Source organism: Ahaetulla prasina, chromosome 3, assembly GCF_028640845.1.
Source record: "Ahaetulla prasina isolate Xishuangbanna chromosome 3, ASM2864084v1, whole genome shotgun sequence".
Classification (NCBI taxonomy): domain Eukaryota; kingdom Metazoa; phylum Chordata; class Lepidosauria; order Squamata; family Colubridae; genus Ahaetulla; species Ahaetulla prasina.
This window is the reverse complement of record NC_080541.1, coordinates 230,986,821-231,001,681: the sequence shown is the minus strand read 5'-3', so window position 1 is coordinate 231,001,681 and position 14,861 is coordinate 230,986,821.

The window sequence follows — 14,861 nt, the reverse complement described above, 5'->3', positions numbered from 1 at the left end:
TGCTGTGGGTAATTCTCCATGTTCCCCCAGCTGGCCCCTTCCGCTAAGGTGGGGAGACCTCTCTGCCCCCTTGTTTCCAGACAATGAGATGCCCCTGAAATGCTGGAGAAGACAGGCCCTTCTGGGTGAAGGAGGGACTGTCGGTCAGGTAGAGTCTACTACACCTGCAGCCAGTGGGGAACCGAGTGCGAGACACGGGAAAGGTAGAGACCTAAGGAGGGAGCAGCCCAAGACCCCCGAGGGGCAACCTTTGGCAGAGGCCTCCTGGGGGGGGGGCACCCCGGCCAAAACCGGTTCAAGCACAGCAACGAACGTCTCACACACACACACAGTAACACTAGTCGGGCTCTTCATAACTCAGCAGAAATGTATTTCTCAGACGTTAACATGGACACGCCAAGGGAGAGCTGATCTCTATACATCTTGGCAACCTTAGAGGGTGGAAAGGGCACCATGGGGAGATGTTCTCATCCGGAGAGTGGATTGGGATGGGGAAGTGGCCCCAGAGGGAGACCCCGAGAAAGCACCGCCTGCAGGATGGCCCCTTGAGTTCCTGCTTGGGCAGCTGTTCCAGTTTCTGGGGGGGGGGGAGACCCTGCCCTCCCCAGGCTCCCTTTCCCTGCCAGAGGCTTGAGGCATCTGAGCCCACAGCCGGACTCGCAGCACTTGCTGGTGCCCGGACAGTCCTGGTCCTGGACACAGGGGTCCTCGCAGTTCCCGGGCTCCGGCAGCATCTTCAGGGGCGGAGGGGGGCAGATACCCCACTTCACTGGGTGGGGGTGGGGCAGAAGGAGGAGCGGTCAGACATTTCCTTCCTGGCAGCCCCCAGGGCAGCACAGTCCCCACCCAGCCTGCAGCCCCCTCCCTCCCCCTCCCCCCTCCCCATCTCTGCCCTCAGGAGGTTTGCAGACAGTCGATTCATTGGCGAGAAGGGCAGCAGATGCATTTAATACTGGCAGTCCTCGACTTATGACCATAATTGAGCCCAAAATTTATGTTGCTAAGGAAAACAATTTAAAGTGAGTTTTGTCCCATTTTACAACCTTCCTTGCCGCAGTTGCTAAGTGAATCACTGAAGTTGTTAAGTGAGTCACGTGGCCGTTAGGCAAATCTGGGTCTCCCATGGACTTGGCTTGTCAGAAGGTCGCAAAACGGGATTGTGTGCCTTCCCGGGAGACACCATGACCGTCATAAATACGAGTCAGTTGCAGAGGGTTTTGATCATGTGACCAGAGGGATGCCACAATGGTCATTAAGTGTGAAAAATGACCCTCTCGCTTTTTTTCAGTGCCGTTGTAACTTTGAACGGTCGCTAAATGAACTGTCGTAGATCGAGGACTCCCTGTGTGGCTTATTTCGATTGGGATGCTCCTGGCACAAGTAAACAAACGCTTCGTTTAATGACTGCCTGAAGTTACAGCAGCACTGAAAAAGGAGACTTAGGGCCATTTTCACTCTGAGGCCCCCTTGGCAACTGGCATGGACTTATTTTTTTTTAACCAATTTTTATTGTATAAAATAGAAGAAAAGGGAAGAAAAGGGAAGGTGTTTGTGTGTGTTTGTGTGTGTGAAGCCCCTGATGGGAAGCAGAGGTTCCCATTCCCTCAGGGCTGCTGGATCCCTTTCTTGATGGACAGGTCCTTCTGCCACTCCGACGAGCTCAGGGCCTGGGAGCTGGGAGGGGGGCCAGACTCTGCCACACCCCCCCGGTCTCTTTGCTGCTTCTCAAGCTGAGTGTCTCTCCTCTCTTTTGACAGGGTTCCTGACACCCTCCCAGGGAGAAGGTCTGGCTCTCAGGCTGACCGTTCTTGGCTCCAACCCAAAGTGAAGACATAGCTATGCTGAAAGCCTTCCTCCTCCTCCCCCTCCTCCCTCCCTCCTCCTCCCTCCCTCCTTGCCCCTCCTTCTCTTCCTCCTCCTCCACTCCTTCTCCTCCTCCCTCCTGTCCCTCCTCCTCCTCCTCCTCCTCTTCCCTCCTCCTCCCTTACTTTCTCCTCCTTCTCCTCCCTCCCTCCTCTATCTGAGGGGTCTTTGCCACTCTGGCTTGTCTTGCTCACTGCTCTGGCTTCTTGTCTCCCTCCCCTTCTGATGGAGATGACCCCCCCCCCATAAAAGATCTTTTCCTTTGACTCAAATCCCTTGTGGTGCTTCCTTGTTTGTCCTCCTTCCCAGCCTTGATTTGGATGGTACATCTTTGGGGGCAGTGGCCTGGCTTTGCATGAGTTCCCCCTTGAGGAAACCTGGAGGCTCTTCTGCCAGCCTGGTGCCCTTTTCCGTGGCCAGGAGGTGAGAAGCTGAACTAGGGGTCTCCACAGGTGGCTGGGCCTTCTCTGTTTTGGCCCCTTCCCTCGAATCTGACTCCCTCTGGAGGCGGAGCTGGTCTGGTCTGGCTCTCTGACCAAAGTGCCCCTCTTGTGCCCAGCGTCTTCGGTCGACAGAGAGCGGAATTGGCTTGCAGGGGCCTGGCGAAAGGCTGCCTGCTGGGCATTCTTTGGGCAACCGGATGCTGTGGGTAATTCCCCATGGCCCCCCAGCTGGCCCCTTCCGCTAAGGTGGGGAGACCTCTCTGCCCCCTTGTTTCTAGACAGTGAGATGCTCCTGAAATGCTGGAGAAGACAGGCCCTTCTGGGTGAAGGAGGGACGGTCAATCAGGTAGAGTCTACTACACCTGCAGCCAGTGGGGAACCGAGTGCGAGACACAGGAAAGGGAGAGACCCAAGGAGGGAGCAGCCCAAGACCCCCGAGGGGCAACCTTTGGCAGAGGCCTCCTGGGGGGGCACCCCGCCCAAAACCGGTTCAAGCACAGCAACGAACGTCTCACACACACAGATACAGTAACGCTAGTCGGGCTCTTCATGATCCAGCAGAAATGTATTTCTCAGACATTAACATGGACACGCCAAGGGAGAGCTGATCTCTACACATGTTGGCAAACTTAGAGGGTGGAAAGGGCACCATGGGGAGATGTTCTCATCCGGACAGTGGATTGGGATGGGGAAGTGGCCTCAGAGGGAGACCCCGAGAAAGCACCCCCTGCAGGATGGCCCTTTGAGCTCCTGCTTGGGCAGCTGTTCCGATTTCTGGGGGGGAGACCCTGCCCTCCCCAGGCTCCCTTTCCCTGCCAGAGGCTTGAGGCGTCTGAGCCCACAGCCGGCCTCGCAGCACTTGTTGGTGCCCAGGCAGTCCCGGTCCTGGACAGAGGGGTCCTCGCAGTTCCCGGGCCCCGGCAGCATCTTCAGGGGCGGAGGGGGGCAGATACCCCACTTCACTGGGTGGGGGTGGGGCAGAAGGAGGAGGGGTCAGACATTTCCTTCCTGCCCTGCCCTTGGCAGCCCCCAGGGGATCCAAGAGGGAGGAGAAAAAGGAAGAAAATTGACTTCCGACTCTTCCTAGCACCGTACAAGATTCACACTCGCCAGCCTCAACTTTGCGCTTTTACACATTAATATATAAGTAGCCAGGAGAAGAACGGAGACATTGAGAAAAGTGAGAAGAGGATTTAAAGCCAGCCGCAAACTCGGCAGCCTTGAGCATTAACATTAACCAATTGCACCCCCCACTATCTTGTCAGAGCTGAAGAAGCTTCTTGGGGTGCTGCCCTCTCCCTGCCCACATCGGGGCCGAAGCTGCCAAGCTGTGAGTCATCCCTTGAGTCTGCCCTCCTGGGGTTAGGAATGGCCTCCCCAGCCAGGAAACAGCCTGAGGGGACAGGCTGGCAAGCTGCTGCCTGGTGGCTGAGTCAATATTTGGCCAGCTTTCCTGAAGCAGCTGCCAACAGCTCTTCCTGACATGGAGATTGCACCAGGCTAAGTAGGCATCTCTCTGGATGGTTGGCCAAAAGGGCGCCTCAACTCCTTTTCCTGATTCTGGCATGATGGATGAGGTCCCAGCCGCTCTCAGGGGCTGCTTCCAGGTGATGGGTGCCCAGGGCCAGGCCTCGCTGCTGACAAAGGGGTTCTGGAAATGTGAGGAAAGTTCCATACAAGCCCGAGGGACAGAGAAATAGAATAACAGAGTTGGAAGGGACCCTGGAGGTCTTCTAGTCCAACCCACTGCTCAGGCAGGAGACCTTATACCATCCCAGTCAAATTGTGATCCAATCTTTTTATTTTTTATTTATTTTATTGTTATTTGCATTTATATCCCGCCCTTCTCCGAAGACTCAGGGTGGCTTACACTATGTTAGCAATAGTCTTCATCCTATTGGTATATTTATATACAAAGTCAACTTATTGCCCCCAACAATCTGGGTCCTCATTTTACCTACCTTATAAAGGATGGAAGGCTGAGTCAACCTTGGGCCTGGTGGGACTAGAACCTGCAGTAATTGCAAGCAGCTGTGTTAATAACAGACTGTCTTAGCAGTCTGAGCCACAGAGGCCCCTAGAGGTTTCTTGAAAACCTCTAGTGATGGAGCACCCACAACTTCTGGAGGCAAGTTGTTCACTGGTTAATTGTTTTAACTGTCAGGAAATTCCTCCTTAGTTCTAAGTTGCTTCTCTCGTTGATGAATTTCCATCCTTTGCTTCTTGGCCTGCCTTCAGCTGTTTTGGAGAATATGTTGAGCCCCCTCTTCCTTGGGGCAGCCCCTTAAATATTGGAAGGCTGCTACAATATTGGAAGGCTGCTATCATGTCAGGTGAGGTGAAGGGGGCACCTGCAGCCTCCTCCATCCTCCCTCTGCCTGTGGCTCTCTCCCTCCCTCCCTAAAAGGAGATATAGAAACATAGGCAGCCACACAAACAGGCTGAAGAACAGTTTTTATCCATGGACTGCCAGGCTTCTGAATGGAAAATAACTTACAACAACATAGCATGATTGACTTGTGGGGCCGGTACGATGTGCAATAAGTTCACATGGTGCAGTAGGATTGTGTGTTTGTTAGTAGGATTCACTGGGTTAGGGATTTTTTCTTTTACTGTCTTTCACTGTCAGTTGTATTGGGTTGGGCTGTGTGCATGAAGGGAGGCTCAGCCAATCTCATTGTACACATGTTGTACTCTGACAATAAAGGTTTGAATTCAATTGAATTGACTCTGTGTTCACGCAAGACTCTTGAACCAAATCAGCTGGGACCCAGTTGTCCCCTCTGAGCCCCATCCAAGGTTTGGCTGGGTGCCATTCTGGCAAGCTCTCTGCCAAGGCCCACAAGAGATGGGGTGAGGGAGGTGCCTGCCCTAGTCCTCCCCTGGGCAAGCAGCTGGATGGGGACAAGATCTTCCAGCGTGAAGGAAATGGCTGCTTGGCTCCCCTCCAGTTCTTGTGGCTTTGACCACAGAATTAGCTGTTCCTGCCTGATGCTCTTGCCCTGAAGAGGCCTCTTGGCCAACCTATCCTTCCTCCTTCCCGCTGGAGGCCCGGGGATGTGCAAGAAGCCCGCTTGGATGGGGAGGGAGGGAAGCCCAGGCCCACCCATCCTTGCCGCTGCCATCCCCTTGCCCTTAGTGGGCAGAGAGGGTGGCGGCAGGCCATTCGCGCCGGCTAAGAGGCAGGGGTGGCTCCTCCTGCTCCTGCCAGGCTCACCCTCCAGGCAGCCTCCACCCAGCCATGCCTGGCCTCCTCCTGCAGCAGTCCATGTGGATCCTGGGCAGTGCAGCTTCGGGGTCTTTCCTCACAGCAGCGGTGGTGGTGACGAGGCAGGCGGATGGGCGGACACAGGGGAGTGACTGGCAGCAGGGCTTCTGGGTGGCAAGGGAGTGGATGTCCCGGGCTCCATGCCGGTGTCGATGGCATGGCTGGTGCACGTGCGCGCGAAGAGGAACTACCTAGCGGGCATGCACACTTTGGGAAGTGAACTTCTGGTTTCTGGCACATGCATGCGCACCGGCCCGCTACTCTTCTGCGACCATCAGCTGCCTGGCTGATATTCCGGTTTCTGGGACTGCTGCATGCGTGAAGAAGGCCAGCTGATCGTCACACACACATGTGCACCAGTAACCAGAAGACTAGCTGGCTGGTGCACATGCGTGCGCCGGAAACCCGGAAGAGGAATGGGTGACGCTGTGCATGCCAGGCGACATGACTCTGTGTTCACGCAAGACTCTTGAACCAAATCAGCTGGGACCCAGTTGTCCCCTCTGAGCCCCATCCAAGGTTTGGCTGGGTGCCATTCTGGCAAGCTCTCTGCCAAGGCCCACAAGAGATGGGGTGAGGGAGGTGCCTGCCCTAGTCCTCCCCTGGGCAAGCAGCTGGATGGGGACAAGATCTTCCAGCGTGAAGGAAATGGCTGCTTGGCTCCCCTCCAGTTCTTGTGGCTTTGACCACAGAATTAGCTGTTCCTGCCTGATGCTCTTGCCCTGAAGAGGCCTCTTGGCCAACCTATCCTTCCTCCTCTCCCTTCCAGCACCTCCTCCCACCTTGCTGCCCTTCACCTCAAGGAAACTTCCTGCCCTGCAAGGTGGGGACTTTCTAGCACCCACAGAGTGGAGTTTGCCAACTGCTTCCTGGTCCCTCTGCGAGATTGGGGGGGGGGCAATTCTAAGACAGCGGGCACTTGGTTCCCTGGATGTGGGTAGCAGAAGCAGAAAATGAAGCCCATTCACAGAAAGAAAAGAAGAAAAGGAGAAAGGAAAGAAAGGAGAAAAAAGAAAAGGAAAGAAAGAAATACAAGACAGAGGGAAGGAAGGAAGGAAAATATGAAAGAGAGAGTGTTGGAAGGGAGGAAGAAAGGAAGAAGGAAAGAAAGAAGGAAAGCAGGAAAAAAGGAAGGACAATATAAAAGAGAGAGAAGGAAATGAAGGAAGGAAGAAAATAAATAGAGGAAGAGAGAGAGATGGAAGGAGGAAGAAGGAAAGAAGGAAAAAGGAAGGAAAATATGAAAGAGAGAAGGAACAGAAATGAAGGAAGGAAGGAAAATAGAAAGAGAGAGAAGGAAGGAAGGAAGGAAGGGAGGAGGAGGAGGTATTCTCAGCCAACTTACAGCCCTTTCATTGCAAGGCCTAATTTCTACATTCCAGGCTAATTACCGGCTGGGCCTTCAGAAATTGGCCATTGTAACTTTCGTCAAACAGGACCTTTGCAGAGCGCATTCTTAAGCAATGTGGGGAAAGCTGGACTTCTCCATCAGCCTCGGCTACCTTGGGTCCACTACAGCCTACAGGAAGGATCTTGGGGGGGACCCTTTGAACCTATTTGGGCCAGTCTGTCACTAGCATCACCCAGACCAAAAGTCTGTAGAGATCCTCCGTCATCCAGGCCATGGTTGTCCCAAAGATGCTTTTTCAGGACGCAATTGGACTTTCTTGGGGTTTTTTTGAAGATGTTTCGCTTCTCATCCCAGAAGCTTCTTCAGGTCTGACTAGGATGGTGGGAAGGAAGGAAGGAAAATATGAAGAGAGTGTTGGAAGGAGGAAGAAAGGAAGAAGGAAAGAAAAGAAGGAAAGCAGGAAAAAGGAAGGACAATATAAAAGAGAGAGAAGGAAATGAAGGAAGGAAGAAAATAAATAGAGGAAGAGAGAGAGATGGAAGGAGGAAGAAGGAAAGAAGGAAAAAAGGAAGGAAAATATGAAAGAGAGAAGGAACAGAAATGAAGGAAGGAAGGAAAATAGAGAAAGAGAGAGAAGGAAGGAAGGAAGGAAGGGAGGGAGGGAGGGAGGGTATTCTCAGCCAACTTACAGCCCTTTCATTGGCTTTTGTGTTGAATGACGTGGAAGGGGGAGCTTAAGAAGGGTGTGGCAAAACAAAATGAGGAGTGGTCTCTGGAGCATGCACCGAATGTGTGTGCGTATGTGGGGGTGGGGTGGGGTGGGGGTTTGCCCCTTCCAGAGTAAGCAACATGATGGCTTCTCCAACAGCTCTCTTTAAAGGTCTCCCAGCCAAGGAGAGGCAAGTTGTTTCACTGGTTAATTGTTCTAACTGTCAGGAAATTTCTCCTTAGTTCCAGGTTGCTTCTCTCCTTGATGAGTTTCCATCCGTTGCTTCTTGTCCTGCCTTCAGGTGCTTTGGAGAACAGCTTGACTCCCTCTTCTTTATGGCAGCCCCTTAAATATTGGAAGGCTGCTACAATATTGGAAGACTGCTATCATGTCAGGTGAGGTGAAGGGGGCACCTGCAGCCTCTTCCATCCTCCCTCTTCCTGTGGCTCCCTCCCTCCCTCCCTAAAAGGAGATATAGAAGCATAGGCAGCCACACAAAGAGGCTGAAGAACAGTTTTTATCCATGGACTGCCAGTCTTCTGAATGGAAAATAGCTTACAACAACATAGCATGATTGACTTGTGGGGCCGGTGCGATGTGCAATAAATTCACATGGTGCAGTAGGATTGTGTGTTTGTTAGTAGGATTCACTGGGTTAGGGATTTTTTCTTTTATTTATTTATTTATTTATTTATTTAATTTAATTTTTATACCGCCCTTCTCCCGAAGGACTCAGGGCGGTGTACAGGCAAGATAAAAACCAACAATACAAATATACAAGTTAAAATACCCTTTAAAAAACTTATTTAAAATAGCCCAAAGTTAAAAAATTGCCATCAGTTAAAACCCCATTTAAAATTAATAAAATTCCCCTTATTAAAATCCAAATTTAAGCCAGCCCCGCGCAAATGAAAAGATGGGTCTTCAGTTCGCGACGAAATGTCCGAAGGTCAGGGATTTGACGTAAACCCGGGGGAAGCTCGTTCCAGAGTGTGGGAGCCCCCACAGAAGGCCCTTCCTGGGGCCGCCAGCCGACATTGTTTGGCGGACGGCACCCTGAGAAGTCCCTCTCTATGGGAGCGTACGGGTCGGTGGGAGGCGTGTGGTAACAGCAGGCGGTCCCGTAAGTACCCAGGTCCTAAGCCATGGAGCGCTTTAAAGGTCGTCACCAACACCTTAAAGCGCACTCGAAAGGCCACAGGCAGCCAGTGCAGTCTGCGCAGGAGCGGTGTTACATGGGAGCTACGCGTAGCTCCCTCTATCACCCGCGCAGCTGCATTCTGGACTAACTGAAGCCTCCGAGTGCACTTCAAGGGAGCCCCATGTGAGAGCATTACAATAATCCAGCGAGAGGTAGCAGGCGCATGAGTGACTGTGCATAAGGCATCCCGATCAAGGAAGGCGCAACTGCGAACCAGGCGAACCTGGTGGAAGGCCCCCTGGAGCGGCCGTCAAATGATCTTCAAACGACAGCCGACCACCCAGGAGGACACCTAAGTTGCGCCCCCTATCCTTTGGGGCCAATACCCCGCCCCCGACAGCCAGCTGCGGCTGCAGCTGACTGAATCGGGATGCCGGCATCCACAGCCACTCCGTCTTGGAGGGATTAAGCTTGAGCCTGTTTCTCCCCATCCAGACCCGTACGGCTTCCAAACACCGGGACAGCACTTCAACAACTTCATTGGGGTGGCCGGGGTGGCAAAGTACAGCTGAGTATCATCCGCGTACTGCTGGTATCTCACCCCGAAACCACTGATGATCTCACCCAACGGCTTCATGTAGATGTTGAACAACAGGGGCGAGAGAATCGACCCCTGTGGGACCCCACAAGTGAGGCCCCTCGCGGTCGACCTCTGCCCCCCCGTCAACACCGTCTGCGTCCGGTCGAGAGATAGGAGGAGAACCACCGATATCGGTGCCTCCCACTCCCAATCCCCCAGCCGGCGCAGCAGGATACCATGGTCGATGGTATCAAGCGCGCGAGATCTAATAGGACCAGGGCAGAGGAATAACCCTGTCCCTGGCCCTCCAGAGATCATCAACCAATGCGACCAAAGCTGTCTCCGTGCTGTATCCGGCGTCGGAAGCCGGACTGGAGCAGGTCTAGATAGACATCTTCATCCAGGTATTGGGGTAGCTGTCGCGCCACGGCACTCTCTACAACCTTCGCAACAAAGCGAAGGTTGGAACTGACGATAGTTACCCAAAATAGCTGGGTCCAGGAGGGCTTCTTAGGAGGGTCTCACCACCGCCTCTTTCAAGGCGGCAGGAAAACCCTTCCAATAAAGCGTTGATAATCCTCTGGAGCCAGCCTCGTGTCACCGCCTGAGTGGCCAGTACCAGCCAGGAAGGACACGGGTCCAGTAAACATGTCGTGCCGTGCAGCCTCCCCAACAACCTGTCGGCGTCCTCGGGAGCCACAGGGTCAAACTCATCCCAAATGAGCTCAACAAGGCGTGCCTCCTCTCCCTCGCTTGGATCATCCCAAATTCGGTCCAGACCGTCCCTCAGCTGGCGATTTTATCGTATAGATAACCACTAAACTCCTCGGCTCGTCCCTGCAAGGTCATCCCGTACCTCCTGATGTAGGAAGGCGGGTCACCCAGGCTGGGGCGGCGGGCGGTTATCTGCCGGCGCAATGAGGGTGGGCGTAGGGCGCCTCGCTTCCCTCATTGCCACTAGGTAGGTCCTAGAATAGGACCTAACTAGTGTCGATCAACCGGGCGACTGGACCTCCAGGTGCTCTCAGGCGTCTTCTTCGGCGTTTCATCTCCCTCAGCCCTCGGAGTACCAAGGGGCGGACGAGATCTCGCGGGTCAGAGGCGCAAAGGCACGACACGGTCCAAGGCCCGCCGCGCCTGTTCCCAGGCCACGACCAGTTCCTCAGCCGTGCCGTGGGCCAGATCCTCAGGAATGGCCCAAGCTCCGTCAGGAACCTCTCAGGGTCCATCAGGCGCCTGGGGCGGAACCACCGTATAGGTTCCGTCTCCCTGCGGTGGTGAATGGCGGTCCGGAAATCTAGGCGAAGGAGAAAATGATCCGACCATGACATTGGTTCTGTTACTAAATCATCTAACACCAGATCATTAAGCCACTGTCCAGAGATATAAATCAGATCCAGCGTGCCTCCCCCTGTGTGCGTAGGGCCATCATTTACTCGAATCAGGTCCAAGGCCGTCATGGAAGCCTGGAACTCCCGAGCTGCCGTTGATAACAAGCCAACTGATGGCAGGTTAAAATCCCCCATGACTATAAGTCTGGGGGTCTCAACCGCCACAGCAGCGAGTACCTCCAACAGCTCAGGCAGGGCTGTGGGCACGCAGCAAGGAGCCAGTGCGATCACCAAGCCCAACTGATTCCTATAGCCCCACCGCACATAGAGGATTCACAGCCGGCAATCTGAGGAACAGTGGTCTCCTCGGCTCTAGATCCTCCTTAATGACAACCGCCACCCCCACTACCTTGGACCCTCGGCTGATGAAATGCTCGGAAACCTGGAGGGCACATCTCGACAAGGGGGACCCCCCCCTCTGGGCCCAACCAGGTCTCCGTGATGCCCATAAGGTCCGCGGACTCCCCCTGAATAAGATCACAAATCAGGGGGGCCTTATTAACCACGGACCGAGCATTACATAACATCAGCCGGAGATCCAAGCTCTGGGGATCATGGCCACCCGAGGCACGGGTAGGGATTGAGGGGCCGGAGCACGCGATCGCTCGCAGACATCGAGCGTGCTCCCTCAACTCAATGCACCCCTCCCCGCCATATCTGCCTCTCCCACTTACCGTACAGATCGACAACCCACTAAACCTGGAGCGTCCTCCCCCTGCCTTCAGACTAGATGGGATAGTGTCGCGAACTAGCACAGGGCTGGATCCCTCCCGACGGGTTCTCACCCCACCCGCCCATCCCTCCCCTTAAAAACCCTTATTTAAAAACTATTTAAAAACCCCACAACTTCTTCTTAGCGCATGCCACCTCTCTGGGTCCCAAGACCCTTCGTTAAAATAAGCCCTCGATAATTTGGAGGCCATTCCTGCGAGGGGAACCTCATGATCGTAGTAGTTCGGCAAGCAGTATCTCATGGGAAATAGTCAATAAATAGCGAAAAGATGTCCATCCCTGACTGGCGGAGATGTTCCGGTCATACCAATAGATCGTTGGACCTAATATTAGTCATATTACTAGCCACTCAGGCTATAATATTGGTCATAGTCCGTAGAAAATCCAAAGGGTCCAGAAGCAACCAAGGCCGAAAATCCGGTTCCGATCGAATGACCTCCCTCTCGGAGGTTGGCATAATAGCCTCCCCTTGGTTGTTTCCTCGGCTACGAAGATGGAAAAGTCAATAGCCGGAATAAAAGTCTCCCTCGGGTTCCCGGCCGCGTACCACCGGGACAAACCCGTGTGGTACGATAATCGGGACGAAATTATGCCGCCAGTGCCGTCAGTGCCGTCAATGCCGTCCATACCGCTGTCCATATCACCACCCACCAGCCGCGAGTTTTTTTTTTTCCGCTGGGCCCAATATGGCTCCAGCGCGCCGCTGTGCCGCTGTTGTAAATGCCTAGGCCAAGCCACCTCTCAGTTGCCGATGGGGAAAAAAAACAACCCAAGAAAGATGTAAGCCGTAGATGACTTGCGGCATTTTAGGCAAGCCATTAGTAGGCAGGCCATGGCAAAAAGTCAGCAGTGGGGGGAAGAGATGTTCCGGGCCTTGAAGGGAGGAAGGAAGGAAGGTAGGGGGAGGGCAATAATCATGCCCGTACAGGCCCCACTCCAGCCGCCGATGTTACGTGCGGTCCAACTCGGTCCAACACCCAAGCCCCAGCATACCACCATCGATGTCCTCCATCCTCTGTCCTCCATCGAGGTTTGGCACGCTCCCCAGCTGTCGATGACATCCGCGGCGGCGGCCGACAAACAGCTGAGTCAGGCTGGGCGTCTCCTCGCACCCCCCCCAACATGGCCGCCGCCATCCGCTGCTGTTAAGGACTTCGGCTCCGTACTCAGCAGCCGAGAGCTCAATGAGGTCCAAAGACCTCGCTCTCGGCTGCCGGAAGAATCGCATACCCGGAGCCGGGAACCAAGCAGCGAGGCGGCCGACGGAGCGGCATTGCGACCTAAGGACACTCAGCCACCGTCTCCACGAAGCCTCAGAACGCCGCCATAACGCGCATGCGCAGAAGAAGTCCTTTTACTGTCTTTCACTGTCAGTTGTATTGGGTTGGGCTGTGTGCATGAAGGGAGGCTCAGCCAATCTCATTGTACACATGTTGTACTCTGACAATAAAGGTTTGAATTCAATTGAATTGACTCTGTGTTCACGCAAGACTCTTGAACCAAATCAGCTGGGACCCAGTTGTCCCCTCTGAGCCCCATCCAAGGTTTGGCTGGGTGCCATTCTGGCAAGCTCTCGACCAAGGCCCACAAGAGATGGGGTGAGGGAGGCGCCTGCCCTAGTCCTCCCCTGGGCAAGCAGCTGGATGGGGACAAGATCTTCCAGCGTGAAGGAAATGGCTGCTTGGCTCCCCTCCAGCTCTTGTGGCTTTGACCACAGAATTAGCTGTTCCTGCCTGATGCTCTTGCCCTGAAGAGGCCTCTTGGCCAGCCTATCCTTCCTCCTCTCCTTTCCAGCACCTCCTCCCACCTTGCTGCCCTTCACCTCAAGGAGACTTCCTGCCCTGCAAGGTGGGGACTTTCTAGCACCCACAGAGTGGAGTTTGCCAACTGCTTCCTGGTCCCTCTGCGAGATTGGGGGGGGCAATTCTAAGACAGCGGGCACTTGGTTCCCTGGATGTGGGCAGCAGAAGCAGAAAATGAAGCCCATTCACAGAAAGAAAAGAAGAAAAGGAGAAAGGAAAGAAAGGACAAAAAAGAAAAGGAAAGAAGGAAAGAAAGAAATATACGACAGAAGGAAGGAAGGAAAATATGAAAGAGAGAGTGTTGGAAGGGAGGAAGAAAGGAAGAAGGAAAGAAAGAAGGAAAGCAGGAAAAAAGGAAGGACAACATAAAAGAGAGAGAAGGAAATGAAGGAAGGAAGAAAATAAATAGAGGAAGAGAGAGAGAGAGATGGAAGGGAGGAAGAAGGAAAGAAGGAAAAGGAAGGAAAATATGAAAGAGAGAAGGAACAGAAATGAAGGAAGGAAGGAAAATAGAGAAAGAGAGAGAAGGAAGGGAGGGAAGGAGGGAGGGTATTCTCAGCCAACTTACAGCCCTTTCATTGGCTTTTGGGTTGAATGCTGTGGAAGGGGGAGCTTAAGAAGGGTGTGGCAAAACAAAATGAGGAGTGGTCTCTGGAGCATGCACCGAATGTGTGTGTGTATGTGGGGGTGGGGTGGGGTGGGGGTTTGCCCCTTCCAGAGTAAGCAACATGATGGCTTCTCCAACAGCTCTCTTTAAAGATCTCCCAGCCAAGGAGAGGCCAACATCCCCTGATCTTACCTCAAATTCTAGACTTCATTATTAGCATTTTTTTTGGCCAACCTTCATTTAAGTTTAGGCTTGTGTTATAAGTTCAACAAAACACGTTTTTTTTTCTTTTTGGCAAAAGCCAATTGTTTGTGATGCAAGAACTTGTTCTTTTAGTACTAAACAATAGAGAGAGTATTTTGAATACACTTGCAAGTTTTAAGACAGAAACGAACCCAGCTGGGAAAGAGTAAATGCAACCCATACATTTCCCCCCTGTGGAATCTTATATAGGTATACTCAAGAGGCTTTTATTGTTTGATCGCTGCTCTCTGACGTATCACCTAGACAGGGTGGAACCCTCACCATATCTCTGACATCAATACAATTGAACGTGTCCAGAAATATTTTACAAGAAGAGTTCTCCATTCCTCTGAAAACAACAAAATACCTTATCCCACCAGACTTGAAATCCTAGGCTTAGAAAACTTGGAACTCCGTCGCCTTCGACAAGACCTAAGTTTAACTCACAGAATCATCTATTGTAATGTCCTTCCTGTCAAAGACTACTTCAGCTTTAATTGCAATAATACTAGAGCAACTAATAGATTTAAACTTAATGTCAACCGCTTTAATCTAGATTGCAGAAAATATGACTTCTGCAACAGAATCATCAGTGCTTGGAATACTTTACCTGACTCTGTGGTCTCTTCCCATAATCCTAAAAGCTTTAACCAAAAACTTTCTACTATTGACCTCACCCCATTCCTAAGAGGACCATAAGGGGCGTGCATAAGCGCACAAACGTGCCTACC